Here is a 24,921-nt window from a genome sequence, read left to right on the forward strand (position 1 = left end):
TTTTGCTACTTTAAGTAATTCAGCACCTATAAGGAAAAGAATCACCTAATGGAATGCTTTAAAATGCTGGAAATATAGAATTTGTGAGTCACCATATAGTGCTTTCAAATTACATTTGTGCAATATTATATAATATTGTGCATGATCATGTCTAGAACAGAATCAATTATGAATCAGTACCTCTTCATGTCATTCATTTCCATCTCCCTTGGGAGCTGACTTCCATTCTTCATTGAAATAATCCCTCTGAACAAGACAGTCATTAGTCTGCCAAATTGACAGGATAAAATATTCCCCCCATTATGGGACCTCCTTTAGTACTCATGACAGTTACAGCTAAGTGAAATACATTTTTTGGATTCCTCTTATTCCTTAGGGCCAAGCAAGGAATCGCTCTTAATAAGAGTCCCAGCATATGTTTACCTGTTCCATTTCAGAATCTCCCACATTATCCTTCAACAGCTGAACTTCACTTTCACTGAAATCCAATTAGAAAAAAACTCACTAGCAATACAGGAAGCAGCACTTTCCACTGTCCAGAAGACTAATCTCAACTACAAATAAGGCAAAAGGAGAGCTCCAAAAAGGCCTATTTATCTTAAAGTGGAAGGTCACCTAAATTTAACTTTTCAATATAGAGGGATAATATTGAGAGTCAAAATGATCTCTGCCTCTAATCCAGGTGTCCATATAGTCAAACTACTGAGCCTCCATATGAAAGTCTTTCTGTTCAGACCAAAGTACAATTATCATCTCCTCAAGGAGGTCCACAGTTATCAGACAACTCACCTTGACAAGTCCTACTGTTCTCAGCTCATTAGGAACAAGACTCTACTCTCCAGGTTTAGCTTCACTGCCATCCTAGCTGGATGGAACAAACAAACATAGAATGGCTTAGGCCATGGAACACCAGCTGTCCCCAGACACCACAGTTCTGGTGATGAACAAATAGAAAAAGATAACTGAGATTAGTCATCACATGAGATACCTTTCTGCAAGTCTTCAAACACACGATGTTGTGCCATGCTAACAACGTTAGGGGATTTCCTCAACCTTGTCCCTTAAGAATGTAAAGTAAAACTCACCTCTTGCTTCTCTGCTAAATAAGCTGCTCTGTTTTATCTCAAAGACATACCTTTTTCCAGCTTTGCCCATCAGTCTGTGCTTGTGTGCTGAGCAGCCAAGTAGAAAAAAAATAACTTCCCTTTGTTCATCATGGTTCAACTGTATCACAGTTGAACCATGATGTGTCAACACACGCCTGTAAATTGAAAATAAAGAGAAATTAACATCCACTCTCACTACTATGATTTGTTTGAGCAGGTCATTGTTTGGTTTTGGGTTTCTTTTAAGCAACAGGTATATTGAGCTAAATTCACAATTGGAATAAACTACCTAAATATACCAGCAGCAATGAGCTATTGCCTCGAGCATTTTTGCTTCTTGCCTCCCTATGCAGATGCATGCTTTAACTGCAGAGGGTAAGAATTTGCCTACGACAACAGAAGATGCTGTCATCCATTACTGCGTTCCTGACCACATCCCCATCCTGGTGAAAAGAGTGGTTGCAGCACTGCCAAGACACTTGGGGATAAATTATTAGGCAGTTCACTCAAACATGGGAGGTATGGCTTTAACGCTGTGAGGGAGGAAGGCGCTCTAGACATATTCTGTGGGCTCTGCTTCCTCCTTGAGGACTACATGAGCAACTTGATGCTGGTATCGTTATATTTGCTATAATTCTTATGTTCCTAAGAATTTATGTTATGAAAAGAGCTGTATATCCTACCAGATATTCCATTTTACCAAAAAGTCAGCATCTCTATCACGAGTCATGGTTTGGCTTCTTGCCCAGTTGAAAAATGTTGAAAACAGTCAACTCTATAGCCCATAAAACAGCAAAAGTAACCTAATCAAAAACCAAAAGTAAGCCTTCCCAGGTTTATATAAGATGAAAATTCTTGAGAAAATCTTTTGCCCTTACCATTACTATTACCTTAACTTGCTGTTCTGCAGCTTACAGGACATGGCTCACAGCACAGTTCTTCCATCAGCAGATTTCAAAAGCACTGTGCACTCCACCATGCATTTTTACATCTCCAATCTCCATGTCCATCCTGCCTAAACATAAATTGAAAATTCTTTTCTTAGAAACCAGTAATATCAGAGGCTCATTGAAAGAGATGTCACAGGAGTCATTTAAGGTTTTCATGTATGGTAGAATACTCCCACTCACAGCCTGAAGAATGTGGGGAGGCTCAAACAAAAGGATCTAACCACATGTCAGACGAAACCAGCAATGCATATCATCTTCTACCCACACCATGCTTCTGAAGCTTCATGTCTGTTATGAAACAAGTCTCTTTCTATCTGCATGCAACACTATTTCATGTTACCAGTCTTGCTGAGAGTTCAGCAGAAAAAGCAAGAAATTGTTAGTGGCAAAGCATTAGTGGCAAACTAACTCCTGAAATCCTTTTCATCACAGACACAGAGAGCGCCTTGCAGCGTTCCTATAGAAATATTCAGGAATACATGCTCCTCTTGACTATTCCATTGACACTGTATCCTCAGACTCTGCCTTCAGTCAATTCATCCTCTCTCAGATAGTAAATTGTACTGGGTTTTGTTCTGCAATATTGTTGACAATGTTTTTGAGGCTTACTGCAGCCTGGGAAAGTGCTAGTCAGGAAACTACGTAAGAAGTTAGCCGCATTTTGTTACTGTCATTCTGGCAGTTTTCCAGATCTTTATGTCACTAATTACATGTGATTACTGACAAAAAGAAGAGAGCTCTTCTAACCATGATACTAAACAATGCCATTAATTCCATTCTACATATACAGAATACGTAATTTGCAACAAATCAGGCCCAAACTCTGAGGTGCCTTCGTAATCCATAATGACAGAAAGTGAACAATCCTTTTTCATTATGTTCTCACGTATTTCTCATCATCTATTGGAATTAGCTTTTGTCCTCGCATATTGATTTTTCCAACATCCTTTTAAGTTATTCAAAAGAACGTTTACATTAGCACGATGAAATCTCTTGAATCTGACTTAAAGAAATGGGCAGTTTGAAAAGAACTTTATATTTTTGTATCTTCCCCCCACTACCCAAGAAGGACTCTCTTCGTTTTAGAGACCACCATCAGTTGGACTGCTCGTTGCAGGCTCCTATAATTGCTTCTCTGTCTGAATAAAACTTTGCTTTAAAGTGCCATTTACTGATTTTCTTTCTTAACATGACGTAACACTTTCTTTCCTGTACCAAAAGAAGTGGAGCAGTTTGGGGGTGTTACAGGCCACTAAAACTGAAATCTGCAGTGCTGGAATTCCTTCTGAATAGTTGTAAGTGAATTTGGCAGTGGCAAACTCTGCTAAAGTGGTGAACACTCTTCAAAACCTCTGATTTTTTTCTAAGCATATTACTAAAATCACATGTTGTTCCCTGCTTTTTGTGTAGATAACAAATACATGAAGATTCATGGCAGGGAGGAATCAGAATCACATCACTTCCTCTTTCACAATCCAGACTTACCTTCAGTCACTTTTCATTTCTGAGACACAATCTTGCATCATCAAAATCTTGCTCCATCATTAATTTAAAGGCAATTCCTTTTGATCACCTTAATAAAGTAGAAGCATATAAGGAGGTTGCAGCTTGGTAATGCAGTGGAAGACACAAAAGCTCTAAATTCAGCTAAGAAAACAGTAAGCTTGGTCTTTGCTAATACCATCATCTCTGCTTTTGTCCTACAAATGCTAACATGGTAATAACCACAGCTGTGCAAAAATCAAGCTCTCTGTTAATAGTGGGACACGGACTGCTTCGGCATGGCTGCTCTTCCACCGGTAAAGTGCTCTTTGCTATATGCTTCTTGTTTCAAAACTGAAAAGGAGATATTTCCCAACATACAGTAAAGCAAAAGAAGGAAAACAAAAGTGACTGTGGAAGGGACAACAGAAGAATGCTCAACACTTCAAGACCTTTCTTTCTCCTTTTGCAATACAATGAAAACAAATGAGACTTACAGCATCACTCATTTTTAAGACTGATGATTCTATATTTAGAAAAGAAGTCAGACACTGGATTTCACAACCATATGTGGAAAACATTAAAGGGAAAACTGGATGGAATTGCCAAAGCACTATGGGGCCAAGAATTGCTATTTGTTTTAAACCCACCCTGAAACACCAGTGTAGGATGGGAATGTTTCACACAACTCTCCTCTGTAACTATCACTAACAATATGCAAACACTGGCAGCACTGCACTGCTACAGAGACTCAATTATGCCTGCAGCACCAGAACTAGTTGGACAATTTTGGGACAGTTTCCAGTGTAACTGCCCAATCTCTGCCGGTTTGTGACAAAATAGGAAGTTTCAGTGAAAGTTCCAATGCAATTTTCGAGATATATAGACAGTAGGTGGAAGAGCAAGACTTCCCAGTTTTCCCTTGGAAGTGCATGAGAAGATTTTTACCATCAATAAGCAGTGCATGTCAGCCAGAATACTGCCGTAAACAGTAGAAAATTTGTGACTATATTGTTAACGTAGATAAAAAATGAGTGGCCTGAACATGCATTGTTACCACTCTCTTCTGAATACGTGCAGCAAGAATAGCAAAAAAGTTCTTGCTCACAGCCCTCAGAATATTGCTTCATTATTAGCTCCTTCCTTTTTGAGGGAAGATTACACCCAGTGAAAATCTGTCCAACTTGAAGAGTCAAACATTCTTTTTTTGAGCCCATCCAGTTCTGCCAAAAGGCATATGGGCATGTTGGCACTTACTCTGTGCAATCCTTTGCACATTCAGAGGAGCATATCAACATTGATTAATTGTCAGAGTGCTTGTATGAGACAAGCAAATAGAAATATGACAGCCAGATGCCACAAACAGCACTGTATTCAATCAGACTGTTTTATTATCATTGCTTTTGCCCCATATTTTCAGCCTGTATAGCGCAACCTCAGTTGCATATTCTCAAGCACACAATACAGTACACATCTACATCACTAATACACATTGCAAAGTAAATGAATTGTGGGAGGTGGGGGGAATGGAGCTGACCGTTCCTCTGTAAGATTAAAAAACATTTTGGGATTTTTATTTGACAACTAGGCCATACAATTCCTAAACTTCCTTTTCATCTAAGTGTTCCTCAGGTACTTTGTCCTTCACAAGACTATATTTGCCTTCAGGGAAAACAGTATGTCCACTGTTCAAGCACTACAACTTGGCAGGGCAGAGCAGCAAATAAAGCACACTTAACTAAGTGAAAGTACAAGTTGCATTTAGACTGAAATAATGCAAAGAGCCCAAGAGTGAACATCCTCCTTCTCTTAAAAAAAATGGCATAAAGACTTGAAGAGCCACAGCTTGTCAGCATCTTCCTTTTTGTCACTGGAGGAGCACGCTGGCTCCTTAAAAGGATGTCTGCATGATCCTTCCATTCTCTAAGGCAAAATATGAAGAGGGTCAAATGACTCATTATGGATCAAGACCTCACAGGACCCACTAATGCTGCATCCCCAGGCAGAGTGAGCACATGTAGAACTCCTCGCACTAGTCCCATGGGAAGATACATACTGAAGGAACCAGGGGGAAATTGGGAAACAGACTGAAACCTGCCACGTTGGGAAACAGACTGAACAAGCTTACACTCTGAAAGGATGCAATATATGGTTTGAGTTTACCGTTTTGCCCTTGCAATCACAAGTTGTCCAGAACTGAAAGCAGTTCTGGTAGTAAGTCATGCTTCCACTACCTGTGATGAAGGTGGTGTTGCTTAGCTCTCTGCATTCAAACACCTTGGAAGAAATGGGGAACTAATCTGCACATGTTGGAACACCAGCAGAGATTTCGCAACTAATACCTTTATATTCTTCTTCTCAAAATTAGCCAGGACAGTCATCTTTCAAAGATCACAGCTGTCTTGGCTGACTTTTAGACAAGCTACCCATGCAGTGACTCTTTAACTCTTTTCTGTCACATTATACAACTGCAAGCATTTACTTAAGACACATCAGTACAGGATGTACTCCAAATTAGTCCCTACATCGCATGTTAATGACTTCTGAAGGCAGTGGCTTTAAGAGATTACATAGTTCGCTCCTACACCTACATAAACGTGGCATTTATCTGGGTACTGGGTATTGTTCCAGACTGTGTTGGTTGCCAGCTGTTATTCTGGGAGTCAGATAATGTAAATAATTAGCAGGCAGCACATTCTTCCAGCTGCTAATGCTGTAACAATTTCTCAGAAGTTACCCCAGAATTAGGTTTAGTACTGATTATTAAGCACTTGATAACAACGTGTGGTAAAAGACAACTGTAATAAAATGAACAGTGCACAGGAAGAGCTGATTTTTTATCTCAGTGGCTTTCTGCCTCTCTTTTCATCTAATTCTTCAGGAGTGACAACAGTAGATTCAAAAGCATTTTTTTGCATGCAGACAGTATTTTCCTATCCCTGCTTCCTGCATTTCCATCACATCTCTGTTAATAGTGGTATGTTTTCATTAGTGATGGGGCATCGGCAGCTACTGCCACAAGCTGAGTCATGTTCAGGTGTGCACTGCTATTCAGAAACAGATGTTTCCCTCTTACAGCTAACCACACGGGCTACCAGTTCTACACAAAACCTGTCCACATCCGGTTGGGCAGACCACAGAGAGTCATCAGTACACTCACATCCACTCCCTGTACACAGGGCATTTTTAGGAGCCACCATGTATTTTAGAGGTGCAGTCCACTGCGGTTTGATTTTTATGCTTAATTCTCAGAACCACTGGACCCCTCCCTGAGGTTCTGTCGGCTCTGAGAGCTGCAGAAAGGTCTGCTGTCACTGCTCATGACGGAATATAAGTTATTTTAGCCCTTGCAAGAGCCGGTGACTGCATGTAAGCTTCTGAGCAGATATAGATACCAGCAAAGCTGCTGGTACTAACACAAACTTACCTGTGTCTGGAAAAACAAGCCTTCTGCAAATGTTTGATGAACCATCAGACACTTTGCGAGGATGTACATCTCATCATCACCTGTAGATTGCCCAAGATCTGGCATTAGTGAATCTATGTTAATGAAGACTCTGTGTTCAAGAAAGAGATCAATTCACAATTAAAACTACACTTCCAAAATGGGAGTTTAAAATTAGCATGTCTATAGGCTTTTTAAACTGCAGTATAAGTTGTAGTATATATGGACTGGAGCATACCCAATTAATAAAGATTCAAAGTTCTTTAAGAAGTTAAAACTGCAGCCCCATATACAGTCTTAAACTTTCTCCAGTCACCCAAGCAATCACATTCACCCTAGTATAGTTGTGGACTTCAACTCTGAAAGCATTAAACGGATTCTAATCCAGTGACATACTATGTTGACTTTGTTGAGAGCATAATTAAGTCCCCGCTACTTGAAGTCTTCACCAAAAACTTTCCAAGTTTCTTTTAGTGTCACTACTGACACACTGACAAAGCCAAAAATATCCATTACTGTGCAGGAGTTAAGTGTTGTGGATATAGCAGATCTTAAGGGCTAAAGGCACTCAGTATTTGGATGCAATTCCTGGAAAAGCTTCAGGAAGCTTTTTCATTAGCAGTGTTAAATCAGCAGGCACCGTAACTTTCCAGTTACACAGTTATTAAGCTGATTTTTCAGTACCTGCAGAGGCTTCAAATGTCTGGAAAACGTACTTTGTAAAACTGAACTACCAGCTCTGACTATTAGAAGGTTACTAGATTATGTTCTGCTTGTACAGGAACATTTGCATTGTGTTCTGAGTATCAGTACTATTGCTGGAAAACCGATGTGGAGACTGCACTGACCTCTACTCAAGTTCAGCTCTGCAGTGTAACATATTAAAGTACTGTTCTGGGGCAATTGCTTAAAGATGAGGTAACTCATGTCTGAGCTTGACATATTTTATGGTAGCCAAGTCAGCAGCCTGAAAATGTTAGGCAAGCTACCAGAGCTAAACTCACTTCCCTCTTGGATTACCTCTCATTCCTTGCTGGAAGAAACCAAGAGGAAAGTGTAGATCTGAGGTCTGAAAGATAGTTCTTTTCTTCAAAAACTCCATTTCTATTCTAATGCCACTACTACGAGGCTCCTGAAGATTATAAAATGTATAATTATTTTCTAAACAGAAGCTGGTGGATGGCAACAGAGTCCTTCAGCACGACTGACATTCTATTGAGGGGTAAAAAACCCAACCTATGTGAAACAGCTTATTAGAATATGAGAGCCTATGAACTTGGGAGGTTTATCCAGGCTAGAGACTATGCAGCAGCACCTTGCCTTTGTAGGGTTTCCCTGCGTAACCCTACAATGTAAAAGTGGCTTTGTAACATGGTTCACAGAATCACAGAATCCCAAGGGTTGGAAGGGACCTCAAGAGATCATCTAGTCCAACCAGTTTAAACTGTAACTGATTAGAAACTTGACTGTGCTGATAATCCAGTTATGTTTGGGGAATTAGTGAGTACTGGTTGATTAAATTAAGAGCTGAAGACAGAATTAGGTACCACTTGCCACAGATATACCCCTGTAGGCTTGTGTACATGTCTCATGGTTTGCTGTAACAGGCTATGCAGCAAAATTCTGAAGAGACAGATGATACAGGCAAGAGCTGTTCAGGTTAATCTGCGAATAGGCAAAGCAGGAATTTAAGGGTGAGGTATAATACTCTCTTTGATTGCAAAGAAACAAACTGGCCTAATAAAAACACATACAAGTCCCATTTTCAAAATACTGTTCCACTTCTGTCACCACTGGAAGAACCAAAATAAGCTGCAACATCAGGAATATTTCTTTTTCTACTGTAACTACACAAAATAAGCTATTTGTTTGTTTGTGTGTGGTATACTTCACCAGCCATAGCTACACTGTCATTGTCTAAGATTACACCAAAACAAAAGCAGTAAAAGGATGTAATTTTGTATGGGACAACCCTTGCACACTATTGGATGTTGCAGTTCTTACAACTAAATAAACAATAGGTGTATGCTAGATGGCTTCTCTTAACCCTACTTTCTATCTCACAACAGACGTTGTGATTGCTCTGTAAAATGTACAGTGGGAAAATTATATGCATTAATTATTGTCTTTCTTAAAGAAGTAGCAGGACAGATATTTGCAGCCCATTTGCTTCACATCACTGTGTAGTTTTCAGAGATCTCTCCTAAGTATTTTAAGAGTGATTCAGCAGTAATTCCAAAACAATTCTCATAAATTCTTTACCATGTTTGGACAGAGAAACTTCTCCCCCCACCCCCTTTTTTTTTTTTTTTTGGAGCATGCACTGCAACTTACCAAATGAAAGATTTCTGGTGCAACTTGAAAGTGAACTGTATTCTAGGTTTGCAAATGATTGGTGATTTCAGTTTGGGTTTAGTAGTTCACCAGTCAAGAAGAACTGTTACTGGTAGAGAGAAGGCTGTGAGTCAAAACACAAGGCTGGATTCCCAGTAGCATTCAAGACCTGTGAATTCAAGCACTTGGCTACATTTAAGCATTTTATTTTCCATTACATACAAATACCTCAAGGATAATATAGCAGAGGACAAAATGTACTGTGTGCATATGCAAAGAATAAACTAGTTAATAGTAAAAACTTCTGAGACTTGCTGGGAAATCCTAAGAACGAAGTTATACTTCTATTCTATAAAACATTCATAAATATGCATGGGGTTGTGTTTTGGGAAAGAACTGTTGCTGAAATGAAAGCTCAGGGCACATAGCTCTTAAATCTTCACTGACGGACGAAGATAAGATGCAATTTCTTCTCAGGCAAATTATAAAATGCTTGATTACTAAATTATGAATTAGTGAAACTCTCACATATTTCATCCATTGCTGTTAAGTAGTTTAAGATGACACAGGTTCTATTTGTAACCAACCTCCAGTCCTGATATTGCTACAAGGTATACATAAATTGAATAAAATTAGTTGTGTGAAAACTGCATTTTAACAAAGAGTCCATTAGACTTAAAAAGGAACAATAATAATAAAACCCCAACAACTTGTGTTTGTTACTCTCAGGACACTTACTAAAAAAGTAGACTGTGGATTACTCTGCTTGGTTTTCTGAAAGGAGCACTCCTGCCTATCCACTACTTGGGCAGTGGTATTTTGTCTCGAGATGTATATGGGTCAAATGCCTCGAGCAACATTCTCAAAAGCAACAGTTAGTTGCTGTAACCCACACACAATACAGAACAAGCAGAAAATAATACATTTCTTTAAGTTACTGACCTCCAGATCCAGACAGATGTAGTAAATTAACAGATGGCCTAAGGGACCATAAAAATCAATGAAAGACATAAACCATGTATACTATATTAAATGCCAGACTTCAGGTCCAGGCATTGATTTTTATTGTTAAACTGCATTACTGCTGCAGCGCAAGATTCACTAGAGACTTCTGTTCTGTACTGATTTTGTCGAACAGCAATCAAGAGTTCAGTTTTTAATGGCATGTAGCTCAAACTGAAGTTCCCACTTACTGCACAAAGGTTTTAATCAATTAAGTCTTCCCATTACATACTCTCATTCACCCTGTATAACTGCCCTGCATAAAAACATGAACGAATGATAATGTCATTTTGTTATCATTCACGCACCGTGGAATTCCCTTTACTCATTAATTTAGTAACATTATAGATGCTCAGTGTGCAAGGCTTCAGAAGCAGTCTAAAAATTCTGTCACAGATTTTCTGCATGACCACTCATCTTTGCAACTCGGAATTACACAACTGTAATGAAAGACAAACCAAGTATTGGAGAAAATTAATTCCTTCAGTTACACAGCACTCTGACAGTCGACCTTATTACATGGGGTCCAATTAAGATTCCTCTGCCATCTGAAGTTTAAATGCCCACTATTGATCACAGCTCCAGCATTGAAGACAATAAACCCTTTCTCCATTACTCCATATGAAACATCCTTTATCTTTGGCAAAGATGATGAAATCACCAAAATAAATCCACCATAAAGCTGAAAAATTACTACCAATTGCAGGCTTTGCTGTACATAAACTCTTCAAATTGTGCATGAATACTCTGCACTTGCAATTACATGTACAGAATTTCATTCTGGTTTTACATTTGCAATCTTTGCATGATAACTTTTGATGGAGACAATTTGTTGCTACCATAGAGCAAAGCAATGAAAACCTGAAGCAGTACTCATACATTTGCTGAGTGCACTGCAAAAGCAGGGAGGGATATAAAGTATAACTATGTGGAGGGTTAGATTTTGAGGAGACATTTAAATAATTAAGAATTCTAGTTGATAATATGAAACAGAGGGAACTAATAAAATCCATTGGTGTGAAAAACAAGATACAGAGTGGTTAAAATATGAACAAGATATGCGCTTATTCCTCACAAATGAAGCAAAATAGAATAAATCATGACATATTTGAAATGTTAAAATGAAGGGAAACAAAAAAACCTAATTAAGACTTGCAGGCAATAAATGACCATTATAAGCTTATGAATTGACATCACAGTCTGAAAGAATTCAGATACGTAACTAAATGACAGGCAATGCTGCAACAGGAAAGTAGCTCCCTTGATACAAAGCACAAAGTATGAAATTAGCCAGATGGGTTAAGTGTATATAGCTTTTCACACCTTCCTGGTAAAAGGGCAACTGGGATCACTTCATGAAAATAGCTGCTGATAGAAACCAACTAGTGGACTCTCTGACTAGTGCTCAGATTAGCTCCTCTGAATGTTAACGTATGGACATGACAGTAAGTGCTTTGATTGTGAAAAATGCAAAAATTATTGCTGGGTAAAAAAAACCAGTATGACAAAAAAAGAAGAAAATTGGAACAAATAACCACCAAAGAAAAAAAAAAAAAAAAGGTCTTGACCCTTAAGTCTGCAACCTCTGAACAACTAGAAATGTGAACAACAAAGAGCAGGGAGCTTCCTGAAAAACTAAGTGATAAACCATTTCTGATGCTGAGCAACTCAGGAAAAAAACTAAGGCAGATGTAATACATTCTCTATTTAAAAATTCAACCTGTTTTCCAACACTGTTGAAACTGTTCAACTCTTCCACTGAGAATAATGCTCTGTGCAATTTATGTCATGAAGTACTCTATGAGGTGATGAAGTTTCTGATAAGAAGCGATACTTGGCCACAGTACTGAGGCAAACTCCGATGTTGTGTGTTAACCCCCAGAACTGATCACTTCCCTGAGTTTGAAGTTTTAACAAAAGACATGTTCAGCTGTGTTACTGTACTGAAATTACTGTCCACGGAGTCCAAGTTAAGCAGGAAGATCACCTGAAAGTGATGATAGTTAAACTGCCACAAAGATGAAAATAATCATTCTGCTCACACCTTAAGAGGACTGAGTGGCAGCTACATGCTTCATTTACAGTGTGGCAGTATCTTCTGGATGCAAACTGAGCTGCCTACCAGTGAATGGATACAGAGACTACACATTCCAATGTTTCACTGAGAGGAGCTTTTCCATGCAAGCCATCAAGACAGGCACCAGAACTGGTCAGGTGCAGCAGACCAGAATTCAGCATAGGCCAACAGGTTTTAAAGGGTAAGAAGCATTACTAACTTGAGCAGACATTGTTGCTGTACAACAATGTTCATTAGAAATGTACTTAGGAAGTGTAACACTTTCAGTTTTGTAATTCCCATCAGCATGAGCCGGATTTCAGTAATGCCGCGCAAACTGAGTTGCGTGTGGTCCTGCCCGCGTTTCCTATTTTAAATCACTCAAACATGAGACACTATGCACCTCAAGCACATGGAGCCAAGTGACTATTTTAAGGGGAAAAAACACCTTAGGTCCAACAGGTTATTCAACAGCAATAAATGTTTCTCTACGTAATGAAGCATGAATATTATACTAGCCACACAAGACTGCCATACTCATTTTGTGCCACTAAGCAACACATAAAGGAAATGTAATCCAATATATGAAGGCAATGATCAAAACCAACCTGAAAGTACCAGGGGAAAACCAAGCTGCATATAATCCTTCTAACTTCATAGAAGAGTGGTATGCTCTTAAAAGAATTTAATTAAGCAAGCGGGTTTTGGCAAACGATGAAGTATGATACGTCCACAAAAGATGGGTAAGAGTTGTACAACCAATAGGACTAAAAGGAAAGCAACACCGCCTTTTAAAAGATTTAACTGCTCATACCATCAGCAAGAAAAAGCCATCAAAATTTGGCTGCTCTTTCAGATGCATTCCACTTCCTTTCATCTTGAATGAGTTCTCCTCAGGCCCCCATGGAAAAGCAGCTTTTTATTGGACAGGAATAAAACAAACTGTGAAGCTAATATAAAATGCAGTTCCTTTTAAAATCTCAAAATAAAACCTATTCCCTTCCTCCACCCACCAAACCTTGCCAGACAAGAGCTAAGTAATATTGGGTAATACCAAGGCAGGAGAATGAGCTTTTGTTGGAAGAACAAGATTGCTCTTACTTTCAGAACCATACTTCAGGCTGCCTTTACAAAAATGAGGGGATGATAAAAAAAACAGTCAGCTTCTTGAAGCCAAATTAATGGACACTGAAAGGTCAGTCTGGAGACTCTGTGCCTGAGTCATAAGCAAACCAAGATTTCGCTATCTTTTATGTTCTGTATCACAGCAAGCAAATTACCTGTACTGTACATGGAAAATTAGTTGCTCTGTTGTTGTATACAATTGTGGCTTATAAATGAAAAATTAGATGCAGGATGCACAAAATCTGTGTGATTCTACTACAAACAGTACTTTATATTAAAACAAACTCCACAAAACAGCATTCATAATCACCATAAAACCCAAAAACCTAGTCTATGTGATCCCCCCAAATCTCACATCTTTTCTGGAGTTGCTCCTGTTCCTTTCTTTTTTCTTATTAATACAATTCCCTATTGTACTGGAATTCATTTACAGTTCTACATAGTGTTTCTTCCTGTATTCTTTTCTGTGAACAAAGGCCACATTACTCAGCACTATTTGCTACTTTCCACTACTCTCTGCAGAGACTTCAGGCATTCACTTCCACAAAAGGAGAAGATGTTATTCTGGATCCCTTTGTTTTTCCAAAACAGCTGCAACAACAAATACACTATCCACATCACCAGAGATGTGGCAGGCATCTCCAAGAAAAAAAAAACATATCAAAAAGCAAGGATTAGATAATCTTTACCTTTGGGCTAGGAAAAGAAGTGCCAAAAGCATCCCTGACACAATAAGCTACATTTTCAGATGTTGCTATGCCTCCATTTGATTACAGAACATAGAAGAGAGTGCTTCATCATCACTGATATTTATTTCCAATCGTGGGAGTGAAATGACAACTGACACCCAGTGGGAAATGAAGCACAAAGACTTTAATTGCCCACCTGTGCTCATACCTAGATCATGCTAAAAATGCTGAAGGACATGTCAGCCTTGTCTGCATTCCAGTTACAATCCCCAAAATCCTGCAGACAGCAAGGGCAAGCTTGCTGAGAAATGAATTTAGCCAAGTCAAATGTCTTTCCAAGCATGAATCGAGCCATATGGTTTTCCATGTAATATATCTATAGCTTAAATTTTCATCTGACATACTTAAGACTCAAAGGAATAAATACATGCATTTTCTCACTGAAGTGCCTGAGGATTCTATCATTATTAGTAATATTATTGTTCCCAACAAATAACTGTTACCTTCTTATATACACCTTTATGAACTAATTTCTAAACTAAGAAAGAAAAACCTGATTCAGAGCTCAGGCTCCCCGTGAAGTATTTCCTGTAAAGGACCATCACTAGAATGCCTGATCTGTCTACGGCACAGCAAGATTCTGGACTTTGTCACTTGCTGTTGAGGATGTTTTTCCACCAGGCACCTTAGGGCTCTGCAATCTGTGCAGAGCATTAACAAATCACAGCACTCTTTGTTGAAATTAGAGTGGTATCTTAGACCTATTTTGCCCTTGCTTTACGTACATGTAAGTGACAATAAAGTGTGTATCACCTGAAAATAAGATCAAGTAAGTTGTGGAAATAGAGGTAGGAAGGAAGAACTGCTGAAAAACTTTAGGAAGGAATGATTCTAGGGGTCTTTTTGCTTTCAAGAAGAAAGATATTGGGAAGGAAAGAAAAGAAGAGTCAGGTAGAAAAGCAATGCTGAGAGCACTCAACAATAAGGAGCAGGTATTGGATATGCACTGTATTTCATACCAAAGGAGTACGTAAAGATACATTTGCTCTGTAAAGAACATAAAAACAAATAAGAGATGTGGATCTAATTTACACAGACATCATTAAGACAGATGCTGAAAAAAATTCAAAACATATAAAGTCAGTATTAATGTAGAACACACATTCAATCTTACCTATCTCATTACCAAGACTTGTAGCAGGTGATTTTGTGAAGACTGAAGCAAGAGTACTTCACATTTACTAATCTCACTTGCAGGCCTCAAGCATTCTTCTCCCATAATCATGTTTGCTGTGGGAGGATGTGGGGGCTGTAATTGTCCCACTGAGGGCTTCTGACAGATGATCATATTTCAGATAGCTGAGCCTGTGAGTCTGTAAAATTTACTTTGAGTTACTACATTAAAAGTAAAACAAAGCGCTCAGAACACTGGCAAAAAAATATGAAAATGTCTGCTCCTAAAAAGATGCTCTACAAAAGGAAAGGATTTTTTTTACCTTCTTCATATAATTTTAAAGATTCCAAGTAAATACAGTGAATCTTACAGAAGTCTGGGATGCAGGGAATCAGCTGCTATGAAAATGAAGCTGAAAAGTTTCAAACACTTACACTATACACCATACATAAAAGTGAGACATACGTTCACATAATCTAGGCCTCCGTTTTAAAGGCTGCTGCTCTTAACAGAGACTACTGTTACAAAACAGAAACCAAGCAGCTCTGGATGCAAATTCATACCAGTCTGTACAGTTACCCACACATACCTTGAAGTTATTGCTTTATTCACACTGTTTTGAAGAGCATCAGGTAACTGTTTGATGCTGTTACATATGTTGGACATATGTGCTCCAAATTAAATCCATACAAAAAGAGCAAACAACTTTTTTAGGTTAAACTTTGAAAGAGGAAATGAAGCTGCATTCTTGGCCTTCTGCAATATAAGACTTGTCCTTTTGGAAATGTTCATAGAGCAGTCGGTTAGCTCAAGATAATGTCATATGCTCAAAGTGAAAAAACACTTTTTCCCCAAAGGGGCATGTTAGGACTACTGATGCTGGAGAAGGAAGAAATATTTGATTCACTGCCAGTGTCTGAACTCTCAGAACATAGCTGATCGCAGCTCTGAGAATCAAGCTCAACACCAGAGCAGCTATTTATTTTTGTTAACTTGTTCATAGTTTCCCAACTTTTCAACTCACATCACCATTATGAAATTTTAGCCTTCCCATCTTTCACAGTCTGGCTACACCTCTTTCCCCACCAGAAGTGGTATATGAGTGATATTTGTAGTTCTACCACACATTTATAACACTCCTTTTGTAGCATTAGCTTGAGTATCTGTACCCATGATTGAGCACACACTTACAATTAATGAATGAGGTTTCTTATTTATAATTCATTAACTCTTTAAAACATTTCAGTCCATAGTTTTCATGGATTTAGGAATCCCAGATGGAAGCCTTTAAACATCTTTAATCTTTCAACCCAATATTGTGATCCATCAAACTCTTTTTTCATGCAAAACTTCTATGACCTTCAACTGGCATCATGACATGCTGGTTCTAGCCACTGCAAATACTTGAGGGGCATGGAATTGACTGCTGTGCCCAGGTAAGGTGGGAAAAGTTTAGACCACAGCAGTTCAGTAAAATGAATGGTTTTCTAATAAATAACAATCACAGTGACAATTCCCTTATCTTTTCCCAGTTGCAGTCCTACACACACACACACTTCTGCTGCTGGCTGCTGAAAACCGCAAATTTTCATCTCTTGTTCTTTGTGGTACCTTAAAACTCTGAAGACTGGTCTACTTTTAAGGACTGTATAGCTCTAAGTCAGCTAAGAAAGTGACGTCTTTCATCCTAATAATAAAATATAAATCACTCAGACACCAATATAGTAAACAGCACCTAAAACTAGTGGCTGATTCGGATTTGCCATGATTTGCCAACACAGACTATCAATCTAGCATTTGAGAGCTTACTCTGTGATCAAAGAACAGAAGGCACTGAATTAACTCTAGGCATACAGCAGGCAACCCTGGCAAATGGCAGACTGAAATTGCTCCATTGGGGGAGCATATGGTTGGAATTAGCAGGTAATAGTTTCATGTAGAATATAGCACACTTTCATAACCAAAGTAACACACTCTCATTCGGAAGAGAACAAGCACCATTTGTGGAGCACTCAATATTGAAGTTTTTCCTAGGATCATACATAGATCCATCAAGCCTGTAAGTTTAACATTAATCCTGCCTATGAACAAACACATACCATGTATTTTCAGTCTTGACTGGCAGCTATACAAAGGCACTGAACTAAAAGCCCTAAGACTCTGTCTGATCCACATGGAGGAACTCTAAATGCTCAGAACAGCTGATTACATTACACTGTTCTAGAGTTACTCATCCTACCCCATACAGCTTCTGCTTCCATCTAAAAGCACATTTGTTATTAATTTTTCCAAGACAGCTCCTGGGAGAAAACAAGCCTTTCTTTCTGTTCAGATTTTTAAATAAAACACAACCAAGTAACAGAACCAAGATACACATTTGACAGTGTTTAGATATAACTGAAATTTACACTTCCTAATTCAGGGCAGGCTAGAAAATCCCGTAAGTGCTATGAAAGAGTTGCCTGAGCACTATGTACTTCCAAAAAGCCATCCCTTACTTGATGACACACCATCAAAAATGATGGTGCATTAGATTAGCATATCAGAAAGAAAGAAAAAGATGGTAAAAACTGTGGATTAGAATCCATCCTCAATAAAATTATCAGGGTTTAGATACTCTTGGCAGTGTCACCAGCATTAAAACCCCTCTTATATGTCTATAAATGATCATGAGCTTTGAAAGTAAGGAAATGGTACACAGAACTACATTCTCTGCTTGCCTGGCCACAAGGATGCTGTTGGCATCTGGGTCTGACCTGAGGTTTGAACAGTGAGAAATCCCTTCAGAATCTCATCTACTTGCTCCTCCACAGCTCCTTTTAGAGTTGTTTTAGTGCCACAAAAAGTTACCAGAATCTTAGATTTACTGGTTAAGCAAGTTCTTGAGGATGCTGAAAACAGCCCTCCCTTTCTCTCCCTCTTTACTGTTTTATAATCTGTACAGATACAGCCACATTCTAGATGTGGCAAAAAGTACTCTTTGAGGCTTAGCAGGCCCCTCACCTGCATCATTGCTTTAAGATGCTGCTTAGAGTTCTGCCTCAGCCCCACAGAAATCCTCCCGCTCCCTTATTATGAGGAGAATGTTAAGGCGTTTATGATAAACAAGTGCGGGTGGGAGCCTGGGGCTCTCCTGTTTGCTCCCAAGATACAATACAAATACGTAGTCAGCCTCCATGCAAAATTAAAAACATTATTAAAATATTTTTGCAGGCTGCATCTGTTTTCAACACCCACAGACTTGCTCCTGCCTTGGTACTACTGCCTACTGATGTGAGCCTGTCAGCTTTAGATAGAAACCATTTTAGAGAGGAGGGCCAGTAAGGTTAATGACAGCTAACTTTTATTATTCAGGTTGCGTATGGCCAAAGTTAAGGACTTCTTTTTTGCATAATGGCACGATCTCTGCATGTACACTCATACCCAGTTTTAATAAACAAATAAGCTCAGCCTGTGGTAGCAGACAGAACTGTCATGAAAGTGACTTTTCAAAGACCATGCGGCACCTTCAGCAAAAATTACTTGGTTTGCTATTTCTTCCTGATGCTCTTTGACATCTCCAGGGGGGCTGGATGCTTTCTGTGCTAGGGTAACTTTGACATTAAACAGGTCTGAACTTTTAGGTCTGTCCCTGATCCAACTAAAACTTTGAAATGACAAATTTCTGTTGCTCTGCTTCTTAGACATATTCCACTGTTAGTCTAAACATACCAGTCAAATTTTCCAGTTGCCCAGGCAGCTGTACAATTATTAGAAAGCTGATTCCAGAACCACTGCACTGAAATTGGTTTTAAGAACTATTAACCTGTGTAAATGTATATTGTCAGCTTGGATTCCTCACGGCTGTTGAATATGCTGTATATCTTTCCTAAGCCATACTGCCTGAATTATATAGTCAGCTGTGAATTGGGAAAATGCCAAGGGTGCTGTGAAAGCATACAGGACATCGGTGTCATCCTTGAAGTTTTCTACAACTTCTGCTATTTACATAATGAAATTTGAACTTTTTTTTTTCCCACTGTTATTATTTACATAATAATTAAAACGCATGCTTTCTTCAATGCACTGGCTTGAGAATGTGGGAAATAAAAAAAACAACATTAAAGTCTTTAGTCCAACAGTCCCTCTCACTGACAGTTTCTATTAGTGTAGAAACAAAAATGTTTTAGCAATCTAGACAGTTGCAATTGAACATCGCCATTGATGTTGTTAGGAACAGTAACACACTTTGAACATGAGATGAAATGCAAGAGAGGAAAACAGCAAAAGTGGATGTCATCATTCTAACAAACCATCCAAGTTCACATTTGCTTCCCTCCCTCCTCAACTCAGGAATAGAAAAACCAGTGGATTTCCCCCCACACCACAGATACTTGAGGTCGGCCCTGCTTCACATGGGAGATCAGACTTGATCTCTCTACCAGCCTAATCATTCCAATTCCAATTCTAATCCCCTTAAGCAATGCACTTGAAAATGGCTAGAAACTGCAGGGTAGGAAAGGATTCATATGACTACAGTACCTTTCTGACAGTAAGAAGTTTATTTGCTTCATGACTTTACAATTTAATTTTGTTCATTCAGATTCTACTCTAGAAATGGGGTAACAGCAGAAGCCACATTGTGGCATAGCAACTATAGTGGGCAGCCAAGTGGGACCGTCCCTCAAGGGGTCATGATGAAATAGGGAACACTAACCTACAAAACAGTCACAAGCTGGAAATACTTGCACCATGAGATGAACCACTGCTTAAAATCCTAGACAAAGTGCCAGAACAAAGATACACTTGCTGAGAAACAGCCTCCTCTGTTCAGGATCACACTGTCAAAGAAAATGGATGTGAGCAAACAGCAAACAAGTGATTGTCAAAGATTATGTGCTCATTAGGGATGTTTTCCCACAACGTTGAAAAAACTTAGCTGTGCCAGAGCCCTTTTCTAGAGCCTTTCCTTATACTCTGAGGTCTTGTCATTCACAAGGAACACCAACACAAATTCAGAAGGACAACTATAGTTAAAAATAGAACAAAACCAGGAGGTAAGAGCAGTTTCATTGTTGCCTGGCTTAACATAGGAAAAGTCACCTGACAGAAATACATTTCTTAGTTTTCAGTTCTCCTTACAGCAAGACAAGAAAGCTCAGTTTATTCTATTACTCTGGATTTGCACAAGGATAACTAACTCCAGTAACTTCAGTTATTCTGGCATGAACCCAGTATAAGCAAAAGCAAAATTTAGTCTCTTGTTTGTTCTTTACAAGGCTCCTGACCCTTAAAGCACCAGACTGTTTGGAAACAATCCCACAGCCTTCAAGTTAGGAAAGCAAAAAGAAATATCTGACTTATATAAAAAATACAAGTATGCCAAGTAAATTTAGTATTGCTTTATATTTTACTGACTTAAAAAAAGATGTTGGTGGGTGTATTCTACTACTGAACCTGCTGCTTCTCTCCATTACTTTTGGGCAAAATGCCTTTTTCTTCCCCCCCCCTCTTAAATGGAAACCACAGGTCTTGGCTAACTGCTTCATGGAAGAATTAAGAGTTTGATGGCTATTATGAAGGGCTGGATTTTATGATAGATAACAGAACATTTATTTCTGAGGTTTTTTAAAGCATGGCTGTTACAAGAATAACAATAAAAAGTCATCCTGTGTGTCACGATAAGCCTGGCACAGGATACAATACATATTTTGCAGTCTAGAAGTAGCATAAAGATTTTTGGTCTTGAAGTACAGATTTGGAAAGAAGGACAAGTGGGCCTCCTCTGGTAAAGGTTTCACCCCATGCTGCCAATCATTGCCTCAAATTCCTTTTCCCGCTTTTACTCTTGAGAAGGTGCTTTCAGGAAACAAATAGGAAGTGGAGCAATGGCACTGATGATGGATGGAGTATAAATGAACCACAAGACCTCCCTTTTTCTCTCCAGGGATTGGGCTGATTGACAAAGTTTAAATTCACATTACAGTCATATTTCATTTGTGAAGCTTGAAAACATCAGAGATCAGTCAAGAAATGTAACACCATCTTTTTTCTTCCTCTTTTTTTCAAAGGAAGCAGGGCTAATTTGATAACCACCATGGTTCTGACTGCAATCACTCATCTAACTGCTTACTTAATAATTGGGACCTGAACTTCCCAAGTCTGACAGCATATAGAAACTGTTTATGGAATACAGACATCTTCTCAGATGATGCACTGGATTTGTGCAAGTCATTTGTCACTGTCCCACATAACATCCTTTTCTCAAAACTGGAGAGACTGGAACAGGTTGCTCAGAGAAGCTGTGGATGGCCCATTGAAGTGTTCAACACCAGACTGGATGGGGCTTTGAGCCCCAATCCTGCAATAGCTGTAAACATCCAAAGAACTTGGACTGAAGTGATCGAACACAGGACACGTGCAGAGGCCACACCTCACCCAGATTAGCATGGGCCAGCTCAACTCTCAAAACAGCAGCCAAAGAGATGATTTTAAGGAAAGATGTGCACTTGCTCCTAAAAAAGGCTAGTCTTGCCACAAATCTTTAGTTCAGAATAAGTAGAGAATTTACTTAGAGTTTGAACTAGCATTTGTATAACCCCAAAAAGATGTCTATGAAAACCAGTATCTAGGAATGGTAACAAGGCGTAAAACCTGTGTTTTAAAGAAGGATGATTGTTCTAAGAAATAACTCAGCTGACAGCTAAAACGGACCATTTCCTAGTGTTCCAGTGTAACCAGAACAGACTAAGAACTGCTGACAATACACCTATATATTTTAGAGAAGTTAGGCACCAAGAAATCTAAACCAATCATGTCACAGTCAAAGCAATATATCTGATATTATTAAGGGCCATGCAGCCTCACATAATTTTGTTCTAGTAAGGCTATAAATCACTGCAGCTTTCAGCCTTCTCCACTTGGTACATTTCTGTAGGGAATTTTTGTTCCCTATCTCCCCCCAAGCTAAACAAATGAAACATTTACTCTTGGAGTCAACAGAATTATGAATTCATACCTCTGTGTAATTTCAAGAAACTGGAACACTCCTGAAGTACCACAGCAAAAACCAGCTCAGAATTAGGTGCGACTGTAACCCAGTTGGAGGTTCAGAGTAGAATGCCAATCCACTCTCAAGTCTGGAGAAACTGATGCTGACTCCTTACAAAAAGGATAAGTAACATTAAGCTCTTAACTATTCATACATAAGCAGGAAAGAACAGCATAGAGCACATCAGAATTAAGCATGCTCCTGAGTAACACCAACGGCTTTCTCAACATACAAACAATTCCCCACACCCCTTCCAGAAGCTCTGCATAGACAGACAACATAAGCTGCAGGAAAGCTTCTGATCTAGATGACTTCTGTACGCACAGCTTTGAAAACCAATAGATCTATTTTTATACCTTTGAGAAGAGGAACATTTTTACAAAATCCTAGCAGTAAATGGCTTTATTTTTCTCAATTGTGTTTAAGTTACCTATCATTTTCACTCCAATTCTTGGAGATTTTAAATATAGGGTTCTGACTACAAATTCCAGTTAAATCCAATTCCTTTATGAACTGCTTTGTATAATGCTTAATGCACTGATACTTTACAGAATAAGAGCTATTCTTTCCAACTTCAAGGTTTCAGGTTACACGAGAAATGGGCAAAATTCCATTGTTCTGTATGTGCAAGTCCATTAGAGTGCAGGAAGATCAAATATGCAACTGAAAAGTTAATGTTCATTTCCATCATACAGCTAAATGAAAGCAGAAGTAACTTCATACTCCTGTCTACATACTGTTATTTGCTTGTCTGCTCTCAAAACCAAAGTTTCATTCACAAACTGGAGGAGACAATTTCTTTTTCCCCAAGGAATTTAAACCCATGCATGAAAGTTTTAATGGTGTAAACCTTTGTGCTGTATTAATCTTAAAAATAAATAGCACATATTTTAACAGCTTGCAGTCTTATGACAGGAGATGGAACTCACCAGGAGACTCAGTGCACAAGTGGCGTCCCTCAGGGATCTCTGTTGAGACCGGTCTTGTTCAACATCTCTGTCTCTGACATGGACAGTGGGATTGAGTGCGCCCTCAGCAAGTCTGCCAATGACGCCAAGCTGTGTGGTTCAGTTGATGCGCTGGAGGGAAGGAATGCCATCCAGAGGGACCTTGACACGCTGGTGAGGTGGGCTGATGCCAACCCCATGAAGTTTAACCATGCCAAGTGCAAGGTCCTACACCTGGTCGGAGCAATCCCAGGCACAGCTACAGGCTGGGCAGAGAAGAGATTCAGAGCAGCCCTGAGAAGAAAATGAACATAAGCCAGCTTTAGTGTGTGCTTGCAGCCCAGAAATCAATTGTATCCTGGGCTGCAACAAAAGGAGCATGACCAGCAGGTCGAAGGTGATCCTGCCCCTCTACTCTGCTCTCGTGAGACCTCACCTGGAGTACTGTGTGCAGTTCTGGTGTCCTCAGCATAACAAAGACATGGATCTGTTGGAACAAGTCCAAAGGAGGGGCATGAGGATGATCAGGGACTGGAGCACCTCCCATATGAAGACAGGCTGAGAAAGTTGGGGCTGTTCAGCCTGGAGAAGAGAAGGCTGCATGGAGATCTCATAGCAGCCTTCCAGTATCTCAAGGGGGCCTACAGGGATGCTGGGGATGGACTCTTCATTAGCGACTGTAGTGACAGGACAAGGGGTAATGGGTTCACACTTAAACAGGAGAAGTTTAGATTGGATCTAAGGAAGTTTTTTTACTGTAAGGGTGGTAAGGCACTGGAATGGGTTGCCCAGGGAACTTGCGAATGCTCCCTCCCTGGCAGTGCTCAAGGCCGGGTTGGACAGAGCCTTGGGTGGCATGGTTTAGTGTGGGGTGTCCCTGCCCATGGCAGGGGGGTTGGAACTAGATAATCTTATGGTCCTTTCCAACCCTGACTATTCTATGATCCTATTCTAAATGCTTCTCTATTGTTTCAAACCGACACCCTTCTTTAAGTCCTTGTTTAGGTTGTGATGCTTCAGATTTCAAAATTATTGCCATCCCTGCCAGTGTCCCAGTAAATATCTTTGAGTTGTAGCCTTCCACCATTCACAGGGGGATCAAATTGGTGCTAGCTATTTTACCTGACCTTCATGTGCAGGCTTCTGATCTTCAAAGTGCTTGAAGAAAAATCAGGCCTTCTGTTTCTACCTTGGGGGATAGAAAAGAGCACCTTCTTATTCCAACTAACCTTAAGACAAGAGAATTAAATTCAACCTTCCTATACAATGTACGCTATAAATGATTATATAGATATGTACAATTGTTATTACACCAAATATCAGAAGACCAAGACTACTAATACCATCTTAGCAGTTTCCTTTAAGATTGGTACCGTATGTAGTGTTTTGTGACAGACTCTTTTTTTGTTTAACCTCTTACCCTTACCAAGCAGACCTCAATGCTTCCATGATCTTTCACCCATGGATCTGCATTCCTCTCCTTCCCACCTCTATAATAACTACTTAAGGACCTATTGTAAGCAATACTTTTGCACTGTACCAGAAAGCAGAGACACAGCTTCGCTGGAATTTTCTGGATAT

General features: G+C 39.3%; 1 protein-coding gene and 1 long non-coding RNA gene across 4 annotated transcripts in view; one reads left to right on the forward strand and one right to left on the reverse strand.

The window, feature by feature from the left end:
• The window catches only part of PRKCD (protein kinase C delta), a 186,337-nt gene that overhangs the window by 65,055 nt on the left and 96,361 nt on the right, over positions 1-24,921 (forward strand). The gene's annotated exons all lie outside the window — the stretch shown is intronic.
• Positions 722-15,886, reverse strand: LOC133214398 (uncharacterized). Of its 3 annotated transcripts, none has more exons than XR_009726114.1 (5): positions 15,364-15,886; positions 9,314-9,921; positions 6,962-7,093; positions 1,991-2,117; positions 722-1,261 (listed from the first exon to the last, which is right to left on the reverse strand). It is a non-coding gene; the product is annotated as an uncharacterized LOC133214398 (long non-coding RNA). The 3 variants fall into 3 exon arrangements; XR_009726113.1 differs by lacking the exon at positions 15,364-15,886 and adding an exon at positions 3,538-3,629 and having other exon boundaries at positions 6,966-7,093; positions 9,314-10,189; XR_009726112.1 differs by lacking the exon at positions 15,364-15,886 and having other exon boundaries at positions 9,314-10,189.

The sequence above is a fragment of the Neopsephotus bourkii genome, unplaced genomic scaffold (genome assembly GCF_033783945.1).
Source record: "Neopsephotus bourkii isolate Nb327-2 ecotype Australia unplaced genomic scaffold, CSIRO-AGI_Nbou_v1 NB_887, whole genome shotgun sequence".
In the NCBI taxonomy this organism is placed as follows: domain Eukaryota; kingdom Metazoa; phylum Chordata; class Aves; order Psittaciformes; family Psittacidae; genus Neopsephotus; species Neopsephotus bourkii.